This window comes from Protopterus annectens, chromosome 7.part0, assembly GCF_019279795.1.
Source record: "Protopterus annectens isolate FY-2018-M chromosome 7.part0, PAN1.0, whole genome shotgun sequence".
Lineage (NCBI taxonomy): Eukaryota > Metazoa > Chordata > Ceratodontiformes > Protopteridae > Protopterus > Protopterus annectens.
In genome coordinates, this window is record NC_056739.1 from 848,212,248 (window position 1) to 848,238,632 (window position 26,385).

Genomic DNA, 26,385 nt, shown 5'->3' on the forward strand with positions numbered 1-26,385 from the left:
AACCTGAAATTTGAATATGTGATTGACACCTAACTCAACAGTATGTTTGGCTAGAGCGTTCAAAATATTACTTTTAGATATGGCATAAGCATGCTCTCTGATGCGTTCTCTTAAGGATCTGGTTGTCATGCCTACGTAGAACTTCCTACATAATAGACAATCAGCTAAATAAACCAAACTAGTAGACCTACAGTTCGCATAATGTTTGAACATATAGGTCCTGTGTGTTTCAGGATGTATGTACTTGTTAGTGTTGGCCACATATTTGCATTGGTTACAAGATGAGCAAGCATAAGTGCCACATTGTGTTTTAATGCGCTCTATAGCATGAGGTTGGTCATAGCATAGTAGCCTATTTAACGAAAGCATATTCCTATAGGCTACACGAGGTGTGCTATCAACTAAAGACCTAATGTCATCATCTATCATAAGAAGATTCCAATGTTTATTGAAAATCTTCAAGATGTGCTTGTTCTTGTTGGTATAGGGAATCAGAATCCTGTTGTGATTAGGTCTAGATGTTCGTGTGGAATCTAAACATTGAGACTTGTGTCTTTTTATGATTGGTGCGGCTTCATTGCCTCTCTTGGTGTCACAATCAGAGATGGCTTCATGTACAGAATTCTTATTATAGCCCCTAGATACAAAGTGTCTGGCTAATTCTGTTTTTTGTTGTTGATATGCTGTCTGTGTAGAGGTCAGTTTAGAAGCCCTCGGGGCTTGATTCTTAACAATGTTTTTGTAGATGTGTTGGGGATGCATACTTCCTCTATGTAATAAGTTGTTCCTCCAACAACTCTTCCTGAATAACTCAGTTTCAAAACCATGTTTATTCCTTGAAACACTCACATCCAGGAAATCAATGCGCTCATTGGAGTAGGTATAGTCAAAACTCAAGAAGTCAGTAGTAGCATTAAGGTAACTAATAAAATCAAATAAATGTTCAACAGTTCCTCCCCAAAGAAGAAACACATCATCTACAAACCTATTGTAGAATATCAACGACTCAAGAAACTCAGAATCATCATTGAACACAAACAACTGTTCCCAATGTGCCAGCACTAAATTGGCGTAAGCGTTGGCACAAGGAGTGCCCATCGCTACACCTTTAACTTGAAGATGATAAGTATTCCCATAACATAATACATTGTTTTTGAGAATAATCTCAAGTAAAGACACACATCTATCTACCATAAGAGATGTAAACTTATAATGTGTAAGAATAGCTCTAATATAATCTAAGCCAATGTCATTAGGAATTGAGGTAAACAACGATTTAACATCTAAAGTTACCAGTATACACTTGTCTTGGGGTGAAAAAGATTGTTCAAAATCTCCTAAATTCTCCAAAAAATTAGTAGTGTCCTTCAAAATGTGCTTAACCTTTAGAACAATAGGTTTCAATATCTTATCAAGATAAATCGAGAGGGGCTCAGTGAGCCACCCTCGGCTAGAAACTATCGGTCGTAATGGTGGATCAATAGCGTTCTTGTGTATTTTGGGTAAGCCCCTGAAAGATGGTACTAGGGGTTTATCAACTAGTAGATAAGAGTATAAATCATTGTCAATTACAGTAGTTAGTAACAAGTCATACAACATAGCATGTACGTTCTTAATGAGATTGTTCAAACTATACCTAGGTAAACTTATAATGTGTAAGAATAGCTCTAATATAATCTAAGCCAATGTCATTAGGAATTGAGGTAAACAACGATTTAACATCTAAAGTTACCAGTATACACTTGTCTTGGGGTGAAAAAGATTGTTCAAAATCTCCTAAATTCAGACAACATAGCATTCATTTTCTCACAATATACAGAACTATCCATAATGACAATAGCGCCACCTTTGTCTGCTTGTCTAATAGTTATGGATTCATTACCTCTTAGATTATCCAAAGCTTGTTTCTCATCATATGATAAGTTAACAAAGTTAGATTTGGCTTTATCGTCGTTATAAAGTTTAAATAAGTCATCTTCCACAGCTTGTTCAAAAGCATCCAGGAGTGGATGTTGTTGTGGAACAAAAGTAGATGGCTTCCTAAATAAAGTGTGATCAATAGCAGGCTGTTGTGCCTGCTGGCCATACAGCAATTTAAGAGTTAAAGTCCTTGTGAACATCTTAACATCCACAGCAATGTCGGTGACATCATTGCTGTGTGAGGGAATGAAGCCAAATCCCCTGTTGAGAAGCGATGATTCAAATGCATTCAAATCGTACTGAGATATATTTACAACTAAGTTGTCAGAGTTCAAGAACTCAGACGGCAAAACATCAACATTTATTTTCTCGGTCGCCATACCTTTTTTGTGAGCTGCGTGTGGTCCTCTGTGAACTTCCTTTTGTTGGCTTGTGTGGACGGGGACCAAGTTCTCTTTTCTTGTGGTCGGAAGGGTAAAGGAAAAGAAGGGAGACCCTCTCCCAATGCAAACAACTCGTCCTCTGCTGGGATTACAAAGGAATCAATGCACAGCTGTTTGTTGCGCATTTCACTCACTTTCGGTCTGACAGAATCAACTTTCTCAACATGCGGCAATATATCTGAGACGGAGTCTATATGTACAAGTGCCTGTGTTGTTACAACGTGAGAGTGTTGTGTTGTTGTCTTGTTAGGCTCCTCAGTAACGTTGCTGAACATCTCCGTTGTGGCGGTCATTGTAGGATCCATGTTGGATGGTTCGTCTCGTGACGTCAACGAAGTAGGAGTGGTAGAGCGTGTAGCACGTTGTTCATTCATAACAACAGGATGAATGCGCGTATTGTTCAAATATTTATTCGTATTGTGGGATCTCATATCACTATTCTCCTTGGGCCAGGAGAAAACTTGAGATTTACTGAAGTCAACAAAATTTCTTTGCAGCTTGCGTTTTTTATCTCGCAGGCATTTGATGTCAAGGGAAGTTAGCATGTTCTTTAGATCCTCAAATACAATGTTGGATTGTTCTGCATTTAATAAACCTACCAACTCTGTATGAATGGTTAAAATGTCCTGTTTCAATTCGGTAATGGAAATATCATAGTGCTCGATCAAAATAAGCAGATAGGAGAAACTAGTATCAATGTTATGTTTCTGCCACTTAGCCAAAAGGGTTGGTTGTGAATCGCCGAAAGTCGGCATTTTAAGGATTCTGAGACCTCGCGGCAACAATTTAAATTTTAAGCAAGCTTCCATATGAAGTTTCTGCCACTGTATGGTGCGGAGTTTATAAAGCTTGTTCTCCAAATTCCTTGTTATCATGGTGATTTCCATGTTGTTCTTAAAAGAGTGTGCATCATCTCCAGAAGCATTTAAATCAGAGGTAGTCAGTTTGAGTAATGGGTTGATATTAAAATCAACAAGTCCATCCAAATCAAACAGTCTGTCAGCTTCTTGGTTAGGTAAAGGTGAATTTGATTTAGCAGCCATGTCCAAGCAGTGGTATACAGATAAGGCAAAATAGAAAAGGAAAACTCACTGCCAGGTAAAGCACTCACCTCAGAAACAACAAATCAGCAAAAAAAGGTAATGAGTGCACCATGAGCTGCAGTCAAAAACAAAATGTCAAATAAATCCAAACGGTCTTCTTATATATAAAATCCTCGTTTATTGCAAAAAGTAAAACTGCAGCAAGTTGTGAGCGCTTTCGCGTTGTTACCCAACGCTTCATCAGACATAAAGAAAATGCTGAAGCTCTCCTCTTAAAAAGCATTAACTGTCATGATGTCATCAGTGCTTAAAAAACAATTAAAATTTAAAAGAACATACAAACATAAAAGGCAATATTAAAACATTGACCATCTAAAACAAGGAACATATTTTACATAAAGTTGTCTTTAAGTGTTAATGCTTCAATGGTCTGGAAGCTAAAAAAGGCTTAAGAGTAAGCCTCTCATTAAGCCCAAATTTATGGGCTTGTAATTTGACAATCCACTTGCCTTCTCTTTCTTCAATTCTATTCCTTATGTTGCCAAGTCTCCCATCTGTATGCACCAATTCAAAAACCTGAAATTTGAATATGTGATTGACACCTAGCTCAACACAGCAATATATATATGCATAGATATACAGATATATATGCAAATATATATCTATATATATATATATATATATATATATATATATATATATATAGATATATATATATGTGTGTGTGTGTGTGTGTGTGTGTGTGTGTGTATAAATATGCAGAAATATATATATATATGTGTGTGTAAACATACACACATATATACATATATATCTAGGATATTTATTGATTTATTTATTTAATTTACATCTGTTAACTGGGTATGTCTGGCTGAGCTTTTGGTTCATTTTCAGCGGAGACCTGGGGAGAAAAGCTCCTCAGGACTAGAAAACAATGTATTAAATATTAGTATACAGCAGATATACATATATATATATATATATATATATATATATATATATATATATATAAAATTATATATATAGATATTATACAGCAGTTAAGAATTACATATGTTCACAGACCATGCCAATGGGGGTGAGGGGTCCAATCAACAAACGTGTAACACGTAGCATCAAACCCCTCCCCCCCAGCTAGACAGGTGAAACATACAAACACACTATACAAGAAAACACACCACTTCTTCCCAGACCACAGGCAGGTTACTACCAGTGGGAGAGACCTGCCAAGTCTAATCGTGAAACAAAGACATCAATGTCCCTTGTGGGACACCCCAAAAATTGATGATGATTGGAGTCAGTCCCTGTAACGATTTATCTAACCAGGCCATGTACGTACACAGACCAGTAGGTTGGGCAAGTCTGATGACCCATGGGTCGAGACAACATAAGGATGAGTGCTGTAGAGGAGAGGCAGGGGGGGAGAACTATGGGTATGCAATTATGGGTCTAGGCGTGCAGGTGTTGGCTGGCACAGTTGTATTCAGACTGCCACAGGGATGTAAGTAATATTGCGAATTGGGCAGAGCATCCTCCCATACCTCTCAACCTCTAAGAGCAAAATCACTGGACAGAACCTAAACCGTTTGGGTGACAGATAGGGACAGAAATTACATATTCCACTTACAACCTTAGAAAGCTGATAGAATAATAGGTTATGCATTAGCATGACTCATCTGAAGGATGTGGAGTCTTACACCCAAATACTTGTCTGTATTTAATGACTTCAGTTCCCAGATATTTGCCAGACAGGTACAGATTGTAAGAGCAACATGCCATTATATTATAAAGCAAACTCTGGACAGTCTGCGGATTCTGTACGGTCAACAGGTATGTTTTCACCTAATGGGCAGCCTTTGCCGATATGGGTCCCACCGCAGCACAGTCCAGTTTACATGGCAAAGTACAGTATAACCATATGTGTTGTTGTATAACCCACTACACAACATCTACGAACACACAGTTGCAACACCCTACTGTAGGCATGTAGGCCAATCTAATTGGCATCACAAGGTATTACTGCAGTCCTCACCCCCACCCAGCGGTGTGTGTGTCCAATGCAAAAACCAAATGCAGTTTATATGCACAGCTGTTGCCATAGAAAACATGGCCAGCTGTGGACCTTCCTTGCAGCCGTTCTGCACATCCCTGAATAATCCCCCTACTAACTGCCCCCTTTGTACCCCATGCACACCACGTACCTATCAGCCCCTGTTCCATTTCTATTAATGTTTACAGTTACATGTAGGTGACACCCTCTTCCCCCACTATATTGCCAGTATCTGTAGCCCCAACCCACATGTAGTATCACAGCTGTCTCACAGAACACATGTAAATACAGGTCACATGTAAATAACACATGAAGGAACATCGCAAGCACACCTGGAGCAGCACAGGCTCACCACCTTGTGAAACCCTTCCCCCAACTCACACTCTATACCACTACATCAACTAGTGATACCGATACCTCTTGTCCTGCCTCACATACAAATCCCAACATCTGACAAACCTTCCCTATTGCTCCCCATCCAATTATACCTACAAGCTACTATACAGTTACAATGTCACTCCCACTACCTACCTATCTACTCCTTAGCTATTCCCCACTACTGTACCACAAAGGTATGGAATAACTACACCTACCCTGAATACCTGCATGTAACCTAGCCAGACCTGTTAAACAGGAATCCAGCTTTACCTTAAACTGACCTTTGTCAGCAGTCATACCTGACATGTAAACCTGACCTAAGCATGGATAATACCAACATTTTAACATAAACTAAGCATGAAGAATGAGGGACGTAGCTATGTTACGTCTCTTACCCCCTATGAATGTGAACACCCCAGTATTAATTGGAATAAGTAGCTGGGGTCAATGTGGAGGTCTACACCCCACGCCATCACTGACAATGGACAAGCATACAGTCGGATTGTCCCTGTTGACAATTGTGAACAAATTACACAAAGTTGCGTGTGTGTATGCGGAAGCAAGCAGGTGTAAGCCTGTTTGGCCGCCAGTATGCGATTACCACACTGGTGAAGCTCCAGTAACCAGAGTACACCTACAATTAAATACTGAAAACAGTTAAAGTACGCTGATATGTACAGATCCACCAGAAGCTGCTCTAAAAAATTCCTCAATTTATTCCAATATTACATACAAAACTTGGTTAAGCGCTTTCATCCACACATCCGTGGTCTTCTTCAGAACAAATCAGAAAAAAATGTTAGGTTCCTCAAATATGTGCATATTTGGCACCATTAACAAAATAATCTGCACTACCAGGTTGCAAACCCCCTACCCTGCACACTATAGTCGACGTGAGTTCCACTAAGCCATGGCGGATACACATTCAGCTGTGGTGATCACAAACACATCATCCAGCACAGTCATCCAACAGGAAATGTATATAAGTGTAAAGTAATACCAGAACACATGCCCATTGCTCAACCACAGTAGTATGAGCAGTCTATGTGCAGCACAGAACAGTGCCTGTCCAATCATACCATGAGAACAGTAGTCCTGCATAATACTGAAGGAAATAATGATATATAGGTGCACACCGTGGAGGCATGTGAGCGTGCTTCATGCATAGTATGTCACACCTGGGGAGTTGGTTCTGTGGAACCAGGAGATGAGGCTGGCCAGGTGTGTGAGCAAATCACTGCTACGCAAAGTCCTGGCAGGATACTGCCAGTGGGAGAAACACTGTAGACTAGCTAGATCTACTCTTGACACAACAACAGGTCTGTCCCTGGCGAGATGAACCAACAGTTGTGGGTCACATCGATGTCTCCATCAGTATCGGAGGAGGATCAAGGGAAGGCTGGTACATACGTGGACTAAATGGACGAAGAGCCTGCAGATGTTTGGGTGGGGACAGTATACTGGAGATGTACAAAGACGTGCAGAGAGGGAAATGTGTGGAGGTGTGGTATGGCAGGGCTAGCAACTGGGGAATGGATGGATGCTGTGTACGTGGAGCTCAGGTGCCAGGGAAAGGGAACATGGGTATGTCAGTATGGTAGACATATGCAAATGAAGCAGAACAGCAATAGTGTAGTGGCCAGAGTGTGCACGCATTCCCAGGTGGAGTCCCATTGCAGCACATCTTATTTTTCATGTGAAATCCATATGTTAACATCGATGTGCTGTATAACCTACCAAATAACATTTATATTTGGACAGGGGCACTGCCTTAAATGCACATGTGAAGTGTCATAATGACTAAGGCACTAGTAAGCATGTGTAAGCACATAACAGCAGTAGTATGCATGGATAAGCAGTTGTAAGCATGTGTATGTGTATTTGCAAGGGGGTAAGCATTGCCTACATAGATTGAGCTAAGTAAATGCTAGCTGAGTGTAAGGAAATGCAGCCGGAGGTTGGCATTGCTTAGCTCTGCGCAAACCTGCATACACCCGCGTACAACAGCTGTCCCTAACTCACTCTGTATCTGACAGGCGGTGTTCTGCCCTGAAACAAAATATACACCCTCTGCAAGGTGCAAACCCAGGACCCTGCACATCATACATTACATGATTTACCAGTAAACCATGGCAGATGTACATATCCACGCATTTCACATACATATCATCCAGCACAATCAGTCAACAGCACAGGAAATGTAGTAATAACACACCACACAACTTCTTAATGCATGAATCCCAGACATAGTGCGCCATAATGTGGGTACATATAGGGATATCTATCATATCTTGCTCTAATACACTTAAAATGTTGCAAGTTGCATAGTTATATGTAGTAGAACAAATATATTGAAGGAGAGGATGTCTGAAACACATACGTGTCGGCACAAATGACTGACCTCAGTCCTAAGGTCATCCATGTCAATTGCCAAGAGAATGAGGTATAGGCCAAACAAGCATGGAAACATGGACAGATATACATCTGTAAATGTAAACAGATAGACAGCTATAGCTATATATATGTGTATGCATGACTCATAAATAACCATATAACAGCAATCGTACATAGATAGATTAATATGTTCAGTGTATATATCTATCTATCTCTCTATATATATATATATATATATATATATATATATATATATATATGTAGATATATCTACATGCATACACATATATATATATATATATATGTATATATATATATATATATATATATATATATATGTATATATATATATATATATATATATATATATATATATATATATATATATGAATACATATGCATAGCTAGAGCTATATCAATGTCCAGTTCTATCCCTCTATATATGGGGGTTTCACATATAGAATTATGCAGATATACATATATATATATATATATATATATATATACAGATAGACATGTGTATATGATTTCCACATGGGAACGGACTCCTGGCCCACTCCGTACTACATAACAGACCATGAGCACAGTTAATGGGGGTGGGGGCACAAATGAGGGACACATGGTAATTACTGTGATGTAACCCCACCCAGCCATAACGGATATGCTGTGCAATCCAATATCCAACACATGCAGTACTTGATGGTAGGACCCATCACAGCACAGCTACAATGCTACAACAGTAATCCAAGTCACTTGTACATGTCAGGGAATATCTGTAACATATCATGCAGATAGGCCATTGTACCGCAGGGAATGTACTATATTGAAGGGGTATACATTACAATGGCACAGATATGCACACACATCTATACATTGACAATCATGTGCAGGTATATATATATATATATATATATATATATATATATATATATATATATATATATAAGATATATGGGTGCATACACATATACACAGACAAATGGTATTAGTAGCTATACATATGTAGAAGTAGTGTGGACGTACTGCGTGCAATGTATATCCCCAGCCACAAGCCCTCTAACTGGTACCTGTGACATGTGTAGTGTGGCAACCGGCCCCACAAAGGGGATACTTACATTACACATATACCCACTCACAATTCAAAGGACATGGCACAATACACAGGTATATATACACAGACAACCTTTATTTGTCTACCATACAGTAATGTATGCCATTACTGACAGCACATAGATGTTGATGTATATAACCAGTAATGGATGCAAGGCCCACACAAAATAGTAGATGTAGACAGTGTGGATAAATAACATACTATGGTGTCCAGGCAAAGCCCTTCAATTCATACAACAGTAGACAAAGGATTTGCCTGCATGATACGTAACACTCAACAATATCAGATGTAGTTCAGCAGCCTCCAATTGCACCCTATAGTCAAGCCCTAGGGGGACATTCATTAATTGTGGTAATGTCAATGTATTTGTCACATGTATGGACCCTGACCAACAAATGCTGTGGGAGTCCATGTTATGACTGGGATCATAGCAGGAATGCTAGCAGTAATTAATGATAGGCCATTACCTAACAACCCCTAACAGTATCACAGCAGGACAAAGCCTTCCATATATGTGGAGGACAAAGGCAGGAACACAGGGCCATACTCGCAATATTGCAGTTACACACCCTGGAACATGCTGGTATTACAGTATGTGTTGCAACATTCCCTTATGCAGGAATAAGACATCAGGGACACAAATGGATATAGTCATGTACTGCTAGCATGCAACTCACGCACTGTCAGTGTAATATCCGACACAGGACCTGCGTGGTGGACAGACAACACATGATAGGCACACCTCTGTCCAGCTAGAGGATATGCCCACAGTAGTGAGCTATGCAGACAGACTGCAGTCCAAGGTAAACTAGCATGTACACACACACACCCTGTAAGACTAGTACTATGCAAAACATTACTCCACTCTACTCACAGTCTGTCTCTACGTCCTGATCCTCCTACATATAATGTGGCTGCCCTGAGTGTGCAGGTTCTCCTGTAAGAGGTATTGCTACCTGCTGTCTGTAACATTCATGCCCACACACAGGAACGATGTCCATCACACAGGGAATGTACAGGGAATACACCCACATGATGTAGGGATTCATGACAGTGGTAATAGGAAGCACTACACATGTGTACTTATATATATATATATATATATATATATATATATATATATATATATATATATATATATATATATATATATATATATATATATATATATATATGGCTATCTGGATAAGTACATGTCCATATAGTCCCACCATATGTCCTGGACATGGAGTGTAGCCCTACCCCAGCCACTACAGTCCCAATGTCAGTGCAAGGGTATGTTAGGTATGTATAGCTGGTATATTAATAGACAGTTGCTACTGTCATTGGGATTGTTGTCACAGACATGGTGTGTGTGGAAGGTGAGATCTGCTCATAACATGTGTGCCATTGGCTACTGAAAGACATCCTAGGGTTATCATCGTACAGTACCTGCATATATAGCAGGCTCGACAGCCATGTCAAAGCACAGGGAAGGCTACACCAGTATGATAGTGCATAACCACAGCCAATGTGAACACAGCCACATATGGTACGCTAGCATAATAGTACAGTATATGGACTATCTGTCCTACACCATCCTCATATGTGCCACTCACAGAATGACCCCACATATACTGGGCTGCTACACAGTCTGGTCAGATGGCTGTCTGTGGTATGGGACATGTGTGTGCATGGCCCTACAAACATGTAAGGTAAAATGGTACCATACAGTGGGGCAGCATGTAACATCAGATAGAAGGGGGGCTAAAACAATGGCATCTACAACAGTCTGTACACAGGCCATAGTACATATTAAGAATTCACACACTACCGACATTCACCATCACTACACAGACCTCAGTACTGTACAAACATCCACAGAATGTCCAGATTTTGGCATTAAATGTAACCCCTACTGTACATGACATGTGTAGCACTCTGAGATATCACTGGCTTGTTATCAGATATGATTACACTATTTACGGTGTATAGCACATATGCACCACTTCATGCACAACATATGTACAAAGGTTGACTGAGGTGTGGCTGACAGCACATACACAGGGCCAGTATCAACTTGTTGCTATGATACCCTCATTAATCTACCATTGTAATGGGGTTTGTTGCAACATACATTCAATGAGGGATATGTAGTCACTAACTGTCACTGCCTTCACCATCAACAGACTGCAATCCTCACACTACCTTCTGCATTCCACAGATAGATGCATCTTGGCTAACACATGAAACCAAAGGCACAACACTGCCCAGTCTGCAGATGACCCTGCAGATGGGGATTTCTCATATACATGGAACTGACATGGCAGGTATTGCGAAATGTAAGACATGCATATCCAGACAAACACTGTTAAACCAACATTACTCCATATGCAGTATAGAAGCACTTACAGTCTGTAGACAGGTCAGGAATATCCCACTCCTGTTTGTTGCCCTCTTGCCACAGTGTATGTTGTTAGAGGTAAATCCCCAACCCATCTGAAATTATGTTTGCCAAATGACAATTCTAGCTTCTGCTCACAGTGACAGACAAGGGCCAACACCACCAGGATGTTCCCAGGTATTGGAGTGCATTTCCATGCAATTGGCTATGGGAATGCTACCACAGCTGTTCCACATGCAATCAGCTAGGTAAGCACTGCAATTCATGCAGAAGCCATCAGCTGATCATGAGCATCACTTAAAATACACATGTTGCTGTCTAAGCAATGCAGGTGTAGGCCTCCACATCCACCAGAGAGGGAGTGGGGAGGCAGACAGAGGCAAATACATGTCAGGGAGGGGTGGGAGGGTAAAATTGAAGAATGTTTGTGTCACACACCTACCAGCACAGGTAGGTATCGAACCCCCAACAGCTTTGTAGTGTTATTTCAGTTTGATGCTGTTATTGGATGTGCCACATGTGTTATCTGGTGGGGAGCACTCAGAACATATATGTGATTGTGAGTGGCATCTGCAACAGGGATACGGTAGATATACAGTAGGTGACGTACACATGCCTGTCTGCATAAACAGGTGCCAGCATCAGCACAAGCACACTCACACAGGGATGCACGCACATTACCACACTTGGCAGGGCCAGGAGTGCAACTCGTCACTAGTAGGATCGCCACAACACATCAATGTGCAGGGAACACATGCACCACACTAGTCATACAGAGGTCAAATGGGCAGTGAGTATGATGGGGTGTCACACATCAGGCGGCATGCTTCACTGTGCCCTGGGGGGAGTAGTGCCACACCATACAACACACACACGAACACACAGGGTGCCAGTTCGGACATGCATGGGTTCAATTTTTCCCTTAGAACTGTTCTACTTGCAATCTAAACAGCCTATACTCTATCTGAAAAGCTCAGCACTTGCTCCTAAAGCATTTTTATACAGGTAAAGCACTCTTAAACAAAAGAAAGTACTTCATTCACCTAAATTCTGTTGAGTACCCATTTCCCTATAGGTCCTTTCCGACTCAGTTACACAGCAATCTTTTTCACTATTTCTAGCATGTCGAAGGGTCAGTTGCTGGCGTCCTCTTCTGTTCAGCTGGTGAATCTGGGAATCTTGAGGCAATGTTACAATTGCCTCATGTACACAGACAACCCTCTCCTCCTCCCAACAAATACAAATATATGCGAGAGATGCAACTATATAGCCAAACTGGAGGCTGAGCTCTCTCAATTCAGTACTGGCAAGACCAGTCAGGAGGAGAAGGTAACCACGCACACCGCAAACCCAGTCTCACATAGAACTATCACAACTGCAAACCAAACACATAAACACACAAAAACATACTCGGAGGCGCTGATTAAAAATCTACCAAAACAACAGAGGCCTCCAAAGCAGACACCCAAGCAACCACCACCTCAAGACATAGCACATGCAACACATAATTCACAAAGTCAGTGTGCTAAACAGTCACAGCCCTTAAGGCCAAACAACATGCCAGACACACTTGTAATAGGTGACTCCATAGTCAGGCACACTGACGTCCCACTCACCAGACTGAACAAGGAGAGGGTCACAGTAAGCTGCCTGTCGGGAGCTAGAATCCGCCACATAACACAAGCACTCAGGTCACTCCACAGCAAGTACAAATATGACTCAGTCATTGTACATGCCGGTGTGAACGACCTGAGACGTACCTCCCTGGACTACATGAAAAGAGACATAGAGGAGCTCTCTGATTATGTATCCCAGGCCGGTATGACCCTGACCCTGAGCATTATCTTAACCTCACCAAGAATGATGCCACAGTACAAAGACAAAATGATCAGTTTTAACAATTGGCTTAATTACTGGTGTCATTCTAAGGGGATCCAGTGTCTGTCTGCTTGGGATGACATGCTTGACAAGCCACGCTGCTTCGCAAGGGATCGTTTGCACCTGTCACCCCTGGGCTTCCGGATATTGGCCAAGGCTCTTGCCACCCCCATAGTGCCTTTTTTAGGCAAGGTTCAAATGACAAAACTACCTCCCTAGAAAACACAAGTGGAAAAAAACTAAGGGTAATGCTGCTCAATGCCAGAAGTCTAAACCTCAAGATGCACACCCTCGAAGCCCTCCTCAGTATGGAGAACATCGATGTCTGTGCAGTGACTGAAACCTGGTTCAAGGCTCCTGAGAGCACCCCAGCACTATCAGGTTTTACCTCATATCATGCTTTCCGGCCCCAAAACTTGGACCGAACCACAAAAGGAGGGGGAGTATCCATTTTCATCAAAGATACCCACACCTCCAGGTTAGTGGCAACACACGAAACATTGGTGACTATCCAGGTGCAACTAACCATAGGCAAAACTGCCTTACAGTTTGTAGCATGCTACAGACCACCCTCTCAAACTCAGGAACCCCACACAGCTTTCCAGAAGACACTGGAGAGTATGAATGTCTCTCCAAATACCATCATTTTGGGAGACTTCAACTACCCAAACATAGACTGGGAACATTACTCAAGCCCCAACACCCTAGCCCAAAGGTTCTTAGAATTCATAAACTCAAATGCAATGGAACAACTAGTTACCATTCCCACAAGAGGAGACAATATACTAGACCTGATCATCACAAACATGGGGACAAAATGCTCCACACCGGAAGTACATCCCTCTTTGGTAACATCAGACCATAAATTAATCTCACTGGAAATCCACATCCCGCCCCACCCCTGCACAAAAGACCACAGTGAAGAACTTCTTGAAAGCAAACTTCACACTTCTTAAGACTGAAGTGGTATCTTTCAAGGCCCCTGGGCCAGTGGAAACCACAATCCACACTGCTGAATCCTTTGCAAATGCCTTCTATGGACACCTTCAAGAATGCATGGATCATGCAATCCCAAATAAAACCAAGACCCATTCCCCCAAAGGCAGGCACCCGGTCTGGTGGACCCCAGCCATAAACAAACTTTACAACAGGAGGAGGAAGCTACTACATGACAGAGCAAAATCCCTAAAAGGGAAGGCATCTCTGATCAGTACTAGCAAAAAACTACGATCACTCATAAAATCATCCAAGGCCAACTTTGAGAGAAAAATTGCAAAAGACACAAAAGACAATCACAAGGCCTTCTTTAGCTATGTTAGAAAACTGGGTGGAAACTCCCAGATATGCTCAGAGTTAGTCCAAAATGACACAAAATACACTGAACCCACTGACATCGCCAACATTCTGGCAGACAGGTTCAGTGCAAATTTCTCCTCCTCCCCAAAAGGAGAAATAACTATCCCAGCAGAGTGTAGCCTCCCTAACATCTCAGATGCCCAGGTGAGAGCCGCCTCTCTAAAGCTAAAACACAGCATCAATGGGACCGGATGGTGTCCCGGCTGTGTGCTACATGAACTCAAGAGGAACTAAACCCACACATAAGGCTGCTGTTTAATCTTAGCCTTACCACAGAATACGCACTCCAAAGAGTGGCGACGGCAACAGTGGTCCCACTTCACAAAGGCGGTGCTTCTACGGACCCTGAAATTACGCCCCATAAGCTTGACGAGCCTGGTCTGCAAAGCTATGGAGAGGATCATTATGGAACTCATAAACAAAGACATTGGGGACCTACAGACATTGGATCCTACCCAATTTGGCTTTGTCAAGGGCAGATCCTGCCTTTTGAACTTGGTCAACTTTTTTGAAACAGTCACTAAGGCCATTGATGAGGGTAAGGCAGTTCACACAGCCTACCTTGACCTTGCAAAAGCCTTTGACACAATACCCCATTCGGGCATCATAGACAAACTCACCAGCTTAAATGTAAACCCATATGTCACAAGATGGGTTGCAAACTGGCTCAAGGACAGAACCCACAAGGTCAGAGTTGCTGGAGCTATGTCAGACTCTAAGCCAGTCACAAGCGGTGTCCCACAGGGCTCAGTCCTGGGACCCCTCTTGTTCGGCATTTATTTTTCCGAGGTATAGGCAAACATAGGAGGATTGTGGCTGACAAAGTTCGCAGGTGATTGCAAACTGGGCACCATAATTGATACTCCAGCGGACACAAACATCCTTCAGAGAGGCCTCATAGAAACGGAAAATTGGTGCCAGAGCCATGGCTTTAAGCTGAACGCCAAAAAATGTATATTCATACCCTTTGGGAAAAACAAGGCACCGACAAATTACCACATAGGAGGTAATCCATTAAGTATGGAAGAGGTAATCAGGGACCTAGGGACCCAGGTTGACAGTAACCTCTCAGTTGACACTCACATTGCCAAAGTGGTTAGGAAGACCTTCTATATTGCACACCTTATCATGAAGGGTTTCACATCTAGATCAAGAGAGGTCATTGTGCCCCTGTACTCTTCTCTTATCAGGCCAATGATTGAGTACAATGCCCCATTTGGGATGTATCTCACCCGACACCTGCAGCAGTTGGAAAGACCCCAAAAGTTCCTCACCAAGAGGATAAAGGGTCTTAAACATATGTCATATGCTGCCCGACTGAAAAAACTCCAGCTCTATTCAGTCGCATACCGACTACTCAGAGGTGATCTGTGCCTGACGTACAAGGCCATGTCCAATCCTGAATTAATGGATATGCTCCACCTCAGAAAATCCAAATCCATCAGAGCCAGGAGAACAAGTGACTTAAACCTCAACACAGAAATAAATAGAACGTGCTGGAGGGACAGATTCATAACCCAGAGGCTCCCTACACTCTGGAACAGAATCCCAGTCCATGTTAGGCAGAGCCCCTCAGTGACTCTATTCAAGAGAAATCTCGACGAGTGGATGGGAGATCGTAGGTTTACCCCGGGGGTCATCTCTGTGTCACTACTAAACAGAGGCATAGTAAACTAAACCCTTAGAGGGCGTAGTATTCTCATCCTAAGGGGTGGTTAAGCCACATACACTCTGGCTAGGCTTATAAATGCCCTAGGGCAGATAGCCTAGTACGAACCTATGAACCTATGAACCTATGTCTGCACGGGTGTGTGGTGGCCAACAGTGACAGCAGGCTCTACAAGGGTAGGCGATGTGTATACCTTGGCATCAGGCCACATGACAATGGTCTGCATTGTGGCACAGGCCTGTGGCTTCTGCATTTGCCCACACAGGTGGGTATTGCATCCGTCATCCAGTCACCTGGGTGACTATTGTGTGTGGCCAATGCTGTGCATAACTTGCCATGCATGTTTTCCCTAGTCCATGACTTGGATGGTGTCTAGGATGTGCACACCTCCCACATGCATGTACAGTAGCATGTGGAACTGTACCTGGGGTGTCTGGCCCATGCTGTGAACACAGCTTATCATCAGATGTGCCAGACTTGCCCACCTGTGGCAGGGACTGGTACTGGTCAGCAGGTTTACCCTGCACCTACATTGATAGCATGCTAACAGCATTCCCTGATGTCAGTGTCATCTGTCCATACAGGGCATGTTGTCAGGTATGGTATGTCCATTGTCAGTCACATGTGAAGGCACAGTGGGATTGCTAACTGTAATTGGCTGGCCTTGATGTCACATGTATGGGTATGGCTTTGCACCCCAGCCTCTCAGCTATTTACATCTGTTACCCCTGTATGGTTGACATTGTGATATATATAGTAGGGCCACCGTAAATGAAATTAGCAAAACCCCTCCACATTGCCCACAGGTGTCACACACTCACACCCACTTCTACACAGGATACGAGTTACAAACACACACACACACACACACACACACACACACACACACACACACACACACACACACACACACACACACACACACACACACACACACACACACCTGTCATGTCTGGGAGTAGAATCCCTACCTAACTAGTTTGCTACACTACAGCACTACACAGTTATAGTATGCACCACAGACATTACTGAAGTACATCTTCCCCAAAGGCGTATTTCACAATTAATGACATCAGTAGGGTATTTGTAATATACTGCGAGTGAGTAGCCTATAATACATTGTTCCATATACAGACACTGAAATACACACAAAACATCCAGAACGTCCATGGATGGAGATAGAACACTACCATCATTCTAAATCACACTACAGCAGTATGCAGTTACAGAATGCGCTAGTGCGATTACTGGGCTATCACTTTCCCAGAGGTATACGTCTAAGTGAGTGACATCAGCAGCCTTGCTAAAGTAGAGTATTTGTATTGTACGGAGTGTGAGTAGCCTAAAAAGCATTGCTCTCTACTCAGTCAGACACACACACACACACACATGCACACAGATTCCCACACAAACACACACAGTTGTCAGGTCTGGGGTTCAAGCACCTACCTAACTAGTTTATCACAATACAGCAGTACACAGTTACAGAACACACTATAGTGATTACTGGGCTATTATTTTCCCAGAGGCGCACTTCTAGGTGAGTGACATCAGCAGCCTTGCCAAAGGAGAGTATTTGGATTGTACGGAGTGTGAGTAGCCTAAAAAACATTGCTCTCTACTCAGTCAGACACACACACACAAACACACACAGTTGCTAGGTCTGGAGTTCGAACACCTACCTAACTAGTTTATCACACTACAGCAGTACGCAGTTACAGAATGCACTACGGCGATTATTGGGCTATCATTTTCCCAGAGGTGTACTTCTAGGTGAGTGACATCAGCAGCCCTGCCAAAGTAGAGTATTTGTATTGTACGGAGTGTGAGTAGCCTAAAAAGCATTGCTCTCTACTCATTTAGACACACACACACTTGTCAGGTCTGGGGTTCAAACACTTACCTAGCTAGTTTATCACACTACAGCAGTATACAGTTACAGAACATGCTATGGTGATTACTGGGCTAGCACTTTCTCAGAAGTGTACTTCTAGGTGAGTGACATCAGCAGCCTTACCAAAGTAGAGTATTTGTATTGTACAGAGTGTGAGTAGCCTAAAAAGGATTGCTCTCTACTTAGTCAGACACACACACACACACAGTTGCCACGTATGGGGTTCGAACACCTATCTAACTAGTTTATCACACTTCAGTAGTACGCAGTTATAGAATGTGCTATGGCAATTACTGGGCTATCACTTTCCCAGAGGTGTACTTCAAGGTGAGTGACATCAGCAGCCTTGCCAAAGTAGAGTATCTGTATTGTACGGAGTGTGAGTAGCCTAAAAAGCATTGCTCTCTACTCAGTCAGACACACACACACACACACACACACACACACACACACACAGATTAACATGCACACACAGTTGCCAGGTCTGGAGTTCGAACACCTACCTAACAAGTTTATCACACTACAGCAGTACGCATTTACAGAATGCACTATGGTGATTACTAGGCTATTTCTTTCCCAGAGGTGTACTTCTAGGTGCGTGACATCAGCAGCCTTGCCAAAGGTGAATATATGTATTGTACGGAGTGTGAGTAGCCTAACAAGCATTTCCCTCTACACATTCAGAGACAGACAGGCATGCACATAAGCACACACTTACACAATTAACAGGTCTGGGGTTACTAATACTACCTAACTAGTCTATCACTACAGCAGTATGCAGTTATGGGACATGCTTTGCATATTACTGAGCTATAGCTCTCCCAAAAGTGTAATTTACATTGGATGACCTCAGCAGGCTTGTCATACTACTGCTATGGGGAGGGCAGTATGTGCATGGGCCATACCCAATTCATGTAGGGGTTAACATGCCACATGCGGGCACACATGTGGTCATATGTCACAGGTGCATGTATACAGCTACTAGATGGCTACTTCTTTGTACAGTCTTGTTGCACAGCTGGCACGTGCACCACATAGTCTGTTATGCTGACAGGTACTGGTGGCTAGTATCCACAGTGGGTTACATCTGCACCTCATGTGTTGGGGTCCCTTTGGCTGTTTCCCAGTTTGGATAGGCCCACATGGCTCCTTGTCATGGTTACCCTCTTCCACACATCTATGCCTGTGTACCTGTGGTTTATTATAGTGTGTTGTCCTTACATATTTGTCTGTATTCCTATCCACTGTGTGTGCAAGGCAAGAGAGGTGCATACTGACATGTGTCCACACTGAGAACTGAGAACTGCAACTTCCAGATATGTCTGGGCTACTGGTGTTTGCAGACATGGCCTTCATGTGTTTAAGCGTGTGAGCATGCCCAGTATGACCTCTCAGTATATTGTTGACTGAATTGCCTTCATTCCTCCAAGTGTGTGAGCATGCCCAGTATGACCTCTCAGTATGTTGTTGACTGACATTGCCTTCATTCCTCTAAGTGTGTGAGCATGCCCAGTATGACCTCTCAGTATGGTGTTGACTGACATTGCCTTCCCCAGTATGGCCATCTGTGTTGCATGTGTGGATCACGTCTAGGTAGTTTGTACTGCAGTGCTGACCTTTGTGTTGTACACCAACAGGTAGCATGCTGTGTCTTCAAGGTATCCATCGGTCATTTGCCATTGACTGTTGCTACATTTCTGCATAGTGGGGGGGCATGTCACTGTTTCTACTGTTCTACACAGGAGTGAGGGGCACACCTGACTGTTACTCTAAGTGTACGTTGGATGGGTGGCACACCTGACACTTATACACATTTGCTATGACTGTACTGGTCTGTCAGGTACTCCATTTCAGTCTATAGTCTTACCTATCCTGCTGGCTAGAGGCTTACCAGTGTACTACAGATACTAGCTTTGTTTACCTACATATTAGTTTCTGACGTCCTAGCCTTCACAACTTACATCTGACTGCCTGGCCTGCTGTGGTCTGTCTGTGAAGGCCTGGGGGTAGGGTTACCCATAGGACACATTCAGAGGCCATAGTACAGCATTTGTTTGTGTTAGTCTTCACCTGTTCTGCTGGCTGTGACTGTTGTTGGATATGGGAACCTTCCTGTCTGGCATGGGTTACTCTTATGGACACCCATGTCACTCATGTCATTTCCTGCAGTGGGTTTTGTCACCCTGTGTAGTTCTGGTTACTATGGTGACTCCAGTATGTGTTACAGATCTCATGATGCCACTATGGGTGTCTACTGTCTGCTACCTTGACATCCGGCCACCCAGTTCCCTTGCATGTTCACATCCATACCATAGCTACAGGTAAAAACACATTCTACTCCATTTGGCAATTGGTAGGTTGATTGACTTACCCTGAGGGTATGACAGACTTGAGGATGGTGCTGGAGGGCTGCCTATGTAGGATGCATATAGTAAACTCCCTATACATGGTTGGGCACAGGTAGTGTCATATTTGGCATTCTTTTTATGTCTGTGCGGGTCAGAGAGAGGTGTCATTCCCTTGGCTCTTACTGTGTCAGTGCATATGCTATTTATTGCCTCTTTGCCAAGGCCAGGGCATACTGGGCATACCCCCTTCTGCCTACTGGGGCAGGCTGAGGTTGTTCCTCTTCTGAGTCACTCTGTGCCTGTACAGGCCTTTGCATTGGTGGAGGGCTGTGTGGCCCGGCCCCATGCTGTTCCTGCTTCAGCTGTTTCCGCAGGATCATATTGTGTAGCATAGCACATACCATAACAACTTGGGTACATGTAACTGGTGAATACTGCAGAGCTCCACCTGATGTGTCCAGACAGTGGAACCGTGACCTGAGCATCCCAAACACATGCTCTATTATATGTCTGGCCTGTGCATGTGCCTCATTATGGCGTTGTTCCTCAAGTGTGTGTGCATTTCTGATGGGTGTCATCAGCTATGGCTCCAGTGGGTACCCATCATCCCCCACAAAGTGACCATAGCGGATGTCTACATCGGCAAATCTGTGGTACAGCTGCATCAGTTGCCATATGTGTTAATCATCATAGCTTCCAGGGCAGCCAGCACACACATTCATTATAATGCCCTGGGTATCACATATGACCTGGCAGTTGATGGAGGGGATGCCCCTGCAGTTGATGTAGACCCTACCCTGCTCACCAGGTGGTGCTTTGATGTGTAAGTGCATGCAGTCTATAGCACCCACTACCCCAGGGTCTTTTGCTATTTGGTGGAAGAGATGTATATTGCTGGGCAACACCACATGTTTGTTGAGGAAATATACGTGCTCACTGGAATGTGCTGACATGGCATCCAGGAACTGGTGGAATACTCTGGATGCTGATGCCTGTGAGATGCCAATGTTATCCCAAGTTGTGGTTTGGGAGATACCTGTGGTTAGTATACCTAGGCCTACACATACCTTGGTATCCACTGGGATGGGTTCCCCTCAGCCAGTGTGGTGTGTCAGGTGTTGCCTGAACAGCTCAACAATTTGCTGTAGGAGGTCTCTGTCCACCCTATAGTGCTCAACTATCTCCAGCTCATGTAGCGCATGGTAGGTTACCCTGGGTCTGTACACTCTTCTCTTTCTCCTCACTGTGGGTTGTTTGGCAGCATTGACATCCTCACCACCCTCAGCCTCTTGCACATGTTGTTCTATGTTGCCTGCTGCAGCCCTTCTCATTTTATAGGTTTGCTTTTTAAAATTTCCCCGTTTGTATACACCGGTGGTGTAGAGTGTGGAAAAACCGGGGGGTGGGGGTGTTTGCTTGGTTTATACTGGTGTTCTGGGCTGGGCTGGTCTGCTGCCTGTGTAATTAGCTGATTCTGAAACATTTCACCTGGCAGCTCAGCTAGTTCTCCTTGATTACCTTCCTGCTGCTGTTTTCCCTTCCCATTGCTTCCCTGTTTAAGTCTGTGTGCGTGCCATGCAGAGTGCACAAATGTGCACACAGCTGTATTTCCTGATTTAACTTCCTATTGGTGTGCAGCACAGACACCCGCTTACACTTTGTAAGGAGTGCTAGGCAGTTTGGACATACCTCTAGCTTATGGGACAGCATCTGGCCCCATTGATGCTGTGCTTTTGGCTTTTGAAAGGGCTGTTTTCACCTGTGCATCTGTAATTTCTGGGACATTATATTTTTCTGGTATTGTTGTGGTCCCTTTTGGGGGTGAGAGGGGGGTGAAGTTTGCACTGAATCCTTCTGCCAGGATGTTGGCAATATCACTAGGTTCAGTATATTTTGTGCTATTTTGCACTAGCTCAGAGCATATCTGGGAGTTGCCACTTAGATTCTTGACATAGCTAAAGAAGGCTTTGTGGTCATCTTTCGAATCCTTGGGTATTTTTCTTTTGAAGTTAACCTTGGATGATTTTATGAGGGACCTTAGTTTCTTACTGATACTGATCAGGGATGTCTTTCCTTCTTGGGATTTGCTTTTTTTCTGAACCAGTTTCCTCCTTCTATTGTATAGCCTGTTTATAGCAGGGGTCCACCTGACTGGTTTCCTGCTCTTACGGGAGTGAGTCTTGGTTTTGCTAGGGATGGCACAATCCATGAATCCTTGTAGGTGCTCATAGAGTGCATTTGCAAAGGTTCCTGCATCTTGGACACTGTTATCCTTTAGCATGGGGGCTGTGAAACTTACCACCTCTGTCTTAAGTAAGGTGAAGTTTGCTATAGAAAGGTTTTTCACTATGGTTTCCTTGGTTTGGAGTGGTGGTATGGTGTGGACATCCAGAGTGATTAGTTCTTGGTCTGATCTAACCAGTGATGGGTTGACCTCCGGTGCAGAACACCTGTCGCACATGTTGGTGATGACCAGATCCAATATGTTTCCCCCTCTGGTAGGGGAGTTTACCAGCTGATCCAGGGGATTTGAGTTGATAAATTCCAGTAAGCACTGGACCTGGGAGTTTGTACTTGAGTAGTTTTCCCAGTTAATGGTAGGGTAATTGAAATCACCCAATATCTGGGTGTTCGGTAGGACCTTCATGTTTTCCAGTGTCTCCAAAAAGGTGGAGTGGTGGTCCTGGGTCATGGAGGGTGATCTGTAGCAGGCCACAATTTGCATTGCAGATTTGCCTGATGTTAGTTGCACATGGATGATCTCAGAGGTATCATGCTGCGCCACTAACCTGGAGGTGTAGGTATCCTTGATGAATATGGATACACCCCCTCCTTTTCTGTTTTGGTCCATGTTCTGTGGCCGAAATGTGTGGTATGAGTTGTAGCTCGGTAGTGCTGGAGTGCTCTGTGGAACCTTAAACCAGGTTTCAGTTACTGCACAGATGTCGACATTCTCCATACTGAGGAGTGCTTTGAGCGCGTGCGTTTTGAGATTTAAACTCCTGGCATTGAGTAGCATAACCCTCATTTTTTTATTTGTGCTGTTTACGAAGGTGGGTTTGACTTTTGAGCCTTGCCTAAAAAAGGCACTATGGGGGCAGCAAGAGCCTTGGCCAGTATTCAAAAGCCTAGGGGTGACAGGTGCAAGCTGTCTCTTGTGAAGCAACAAGACTTGTCGAGCATGTTGTCCCAGGCTGACAGACACTGGATCCCCTTTGAATGACACCAGAAGCTTAGCCATTTGCTGAAATTGATGATTTTTTCTTTATACTGCGGTATCATTCTTGGTGAGGGCAGGATGCTACTCAGGGTCAGGGTCATACCCGCCTGGGCTACATGATCAGAGAGTCTTTCCATGTCTCTTTTCATGTAGTCCAGGGAGGTACATCTCAGGTTATTCACACCAACATGAACAATGACAGAGTCTTATTTGTACTTGTTCTGGTGTAATCTGAGTGCTTGTGTTGTGTGGTGGTTTCTGGCTCCCGACAAGCAGCCAACAGTAACCTTCTCTTTGTCCAGCCTAGTGAGTTGGATGTCAGTGTGCCTGACTATAGAGTCACCTATTACTAGTGTGTTAGGTATGTTATTTCACCTTAAGGGCTGTGATTGTGCGGCACACTAATTTTGTGTTTTATGTGTTGTCTGGTTTGTGACAGGAGGTGCAGGTTTTTTGGGTGTCTGCTTTGGAGGTCTCTGATGATTTTGCAGGTTTTTATTTAGAGCCTCCGAGTATGATTTAGTGTATTTATGTGTATTTTTGCCAGTGCTGGTTTAGTATGTCGATGTGAGGCTGGAGGTGTGGTGCAATTGTTAACCTTCTCCTCATGACTGCCTGTTCCAGTCTTGGGTGGAGAGAGCTTAGCCTCCAATTTAGCTATATAATTGCATCTCTTGCATATGTTAATGTTTTGTGGTAGGAGGAGAGGGTTGTCTGTGTATATGAGGCAATTGTAACATTGCCTCAGGATACCCAGGTTCACCAGCTGGAATGGAGAATATACCTGAAAATGCCCTTTGGTCATGCCTGAATAGTATAGTGAGCTGCTTAGTCGCTTGGTTGGTGAGGGATGAATAATGAGCTTTGCCCTGCTGGGCAATCAAGTGTTGAAGTATATTACTGCTTGCTATTAGGTCTAAGCAAGTGCTGGAATGTAGGATGCTTTTTAAGTGCTTAAGTTGAGAGTTAGACTACTTTCAAGGGAAAAACCAAAGAGGAGACTTGATGGAGCTGGGAATAATTTAGCCCTAGCAAACCGGTGCTACCCGGATGTGCAAAACCATGCAAATGCGGGTTTTACAGCAGGGAAATGAAAGAGATAGAAATTAGCCCAAAATGACCTATAAACTACTAACTTCTGGGCTGAAACTACTCCTCCAGGGCCAGATGGCTGCTCAAAGCTCCCTCTCTCACAGGTGAACAGAGAAACCTCCTTCTATCCAAGTAAGGTATGGGCAACTCAGAAACTTGTAACACAGCCCTGAATTCAGCACTAGCCTGAAAACTGGACTATACTAGCTTAGAAAGGTGGGAAACAAGGACATTTTTTTTAAAAGATAAGGCAAAAACAGTAAAAAATACACTTAAAACAGCTTTAAACGACTACAAACAGTAAAAAATACACTCAAAACACCTTTAGATGACTACAAGCAATCAGAAAAGGCTTTTAAACAAATTATCCAATTAACCAGTAAAAAAATCTCAAAACTGAGCCCTGTTCCTGTAGTCTTCAATCAGACAAGTTCTAACTGCACACTCCTGCCACTGGGATGCAGGGGAACCTTCTCCAAAAAAGAAGGCCTGGATTAGTGTTCAAGTTATACAAACAAAGCTAGATTCAGCAGGCCTGAATCTAGTTTATGTGACAGCAAACAAAGCACACCAATTTCAGTAAGAAACAGTTCAAATATACAGGCACTATAAGCCTCTAACCAAAAATTCCCAGCTCAGGAGGGCAGAGTCCAGCCTCTCCTCCCACAAGAGTGCAGGCCACAAACCTTCTTAATGTAAAATGACTAGCCTGAAGCCCAGGCACTTAAACCAGAACTAATACACTTTTAGAATAATAGACACTGAACCTTTAATCAGCAGTTCCCAACTTAGAAGGATGTAAGCTACCCGTCCTGCCACAACAGTGCAGAATACAAACATTCTTAATGTAAAACAACAAGTCTGAAGCCCAAGTGATTAAACCAAAAGGCTTAGAATGACAGCTACACTTTAATCAGGTTACTGCCAAGCAGTAATAAATACAATTGAATACTTTTAAGAAGGCCTGGATTAGTGTTCAAGTTATGCAAACAAAGCTAGATTCAGCAGGCCTGGATCTAGTCTATGCTACAGCAAACGAGGTGCACCAATTTCAGTAAGAAACAGTTCAAATATGCAGGCACTATAAGCCTTTAACCAGAAATTCCCAGCTCAGAAGGGCAGAGTCCAGCCTCTCCTCCCACAAGAGTGCAGACCACAAACCTTAATGTAAAATAACTGGCCTGAAGCCCAAGTGCTTAAACCAGA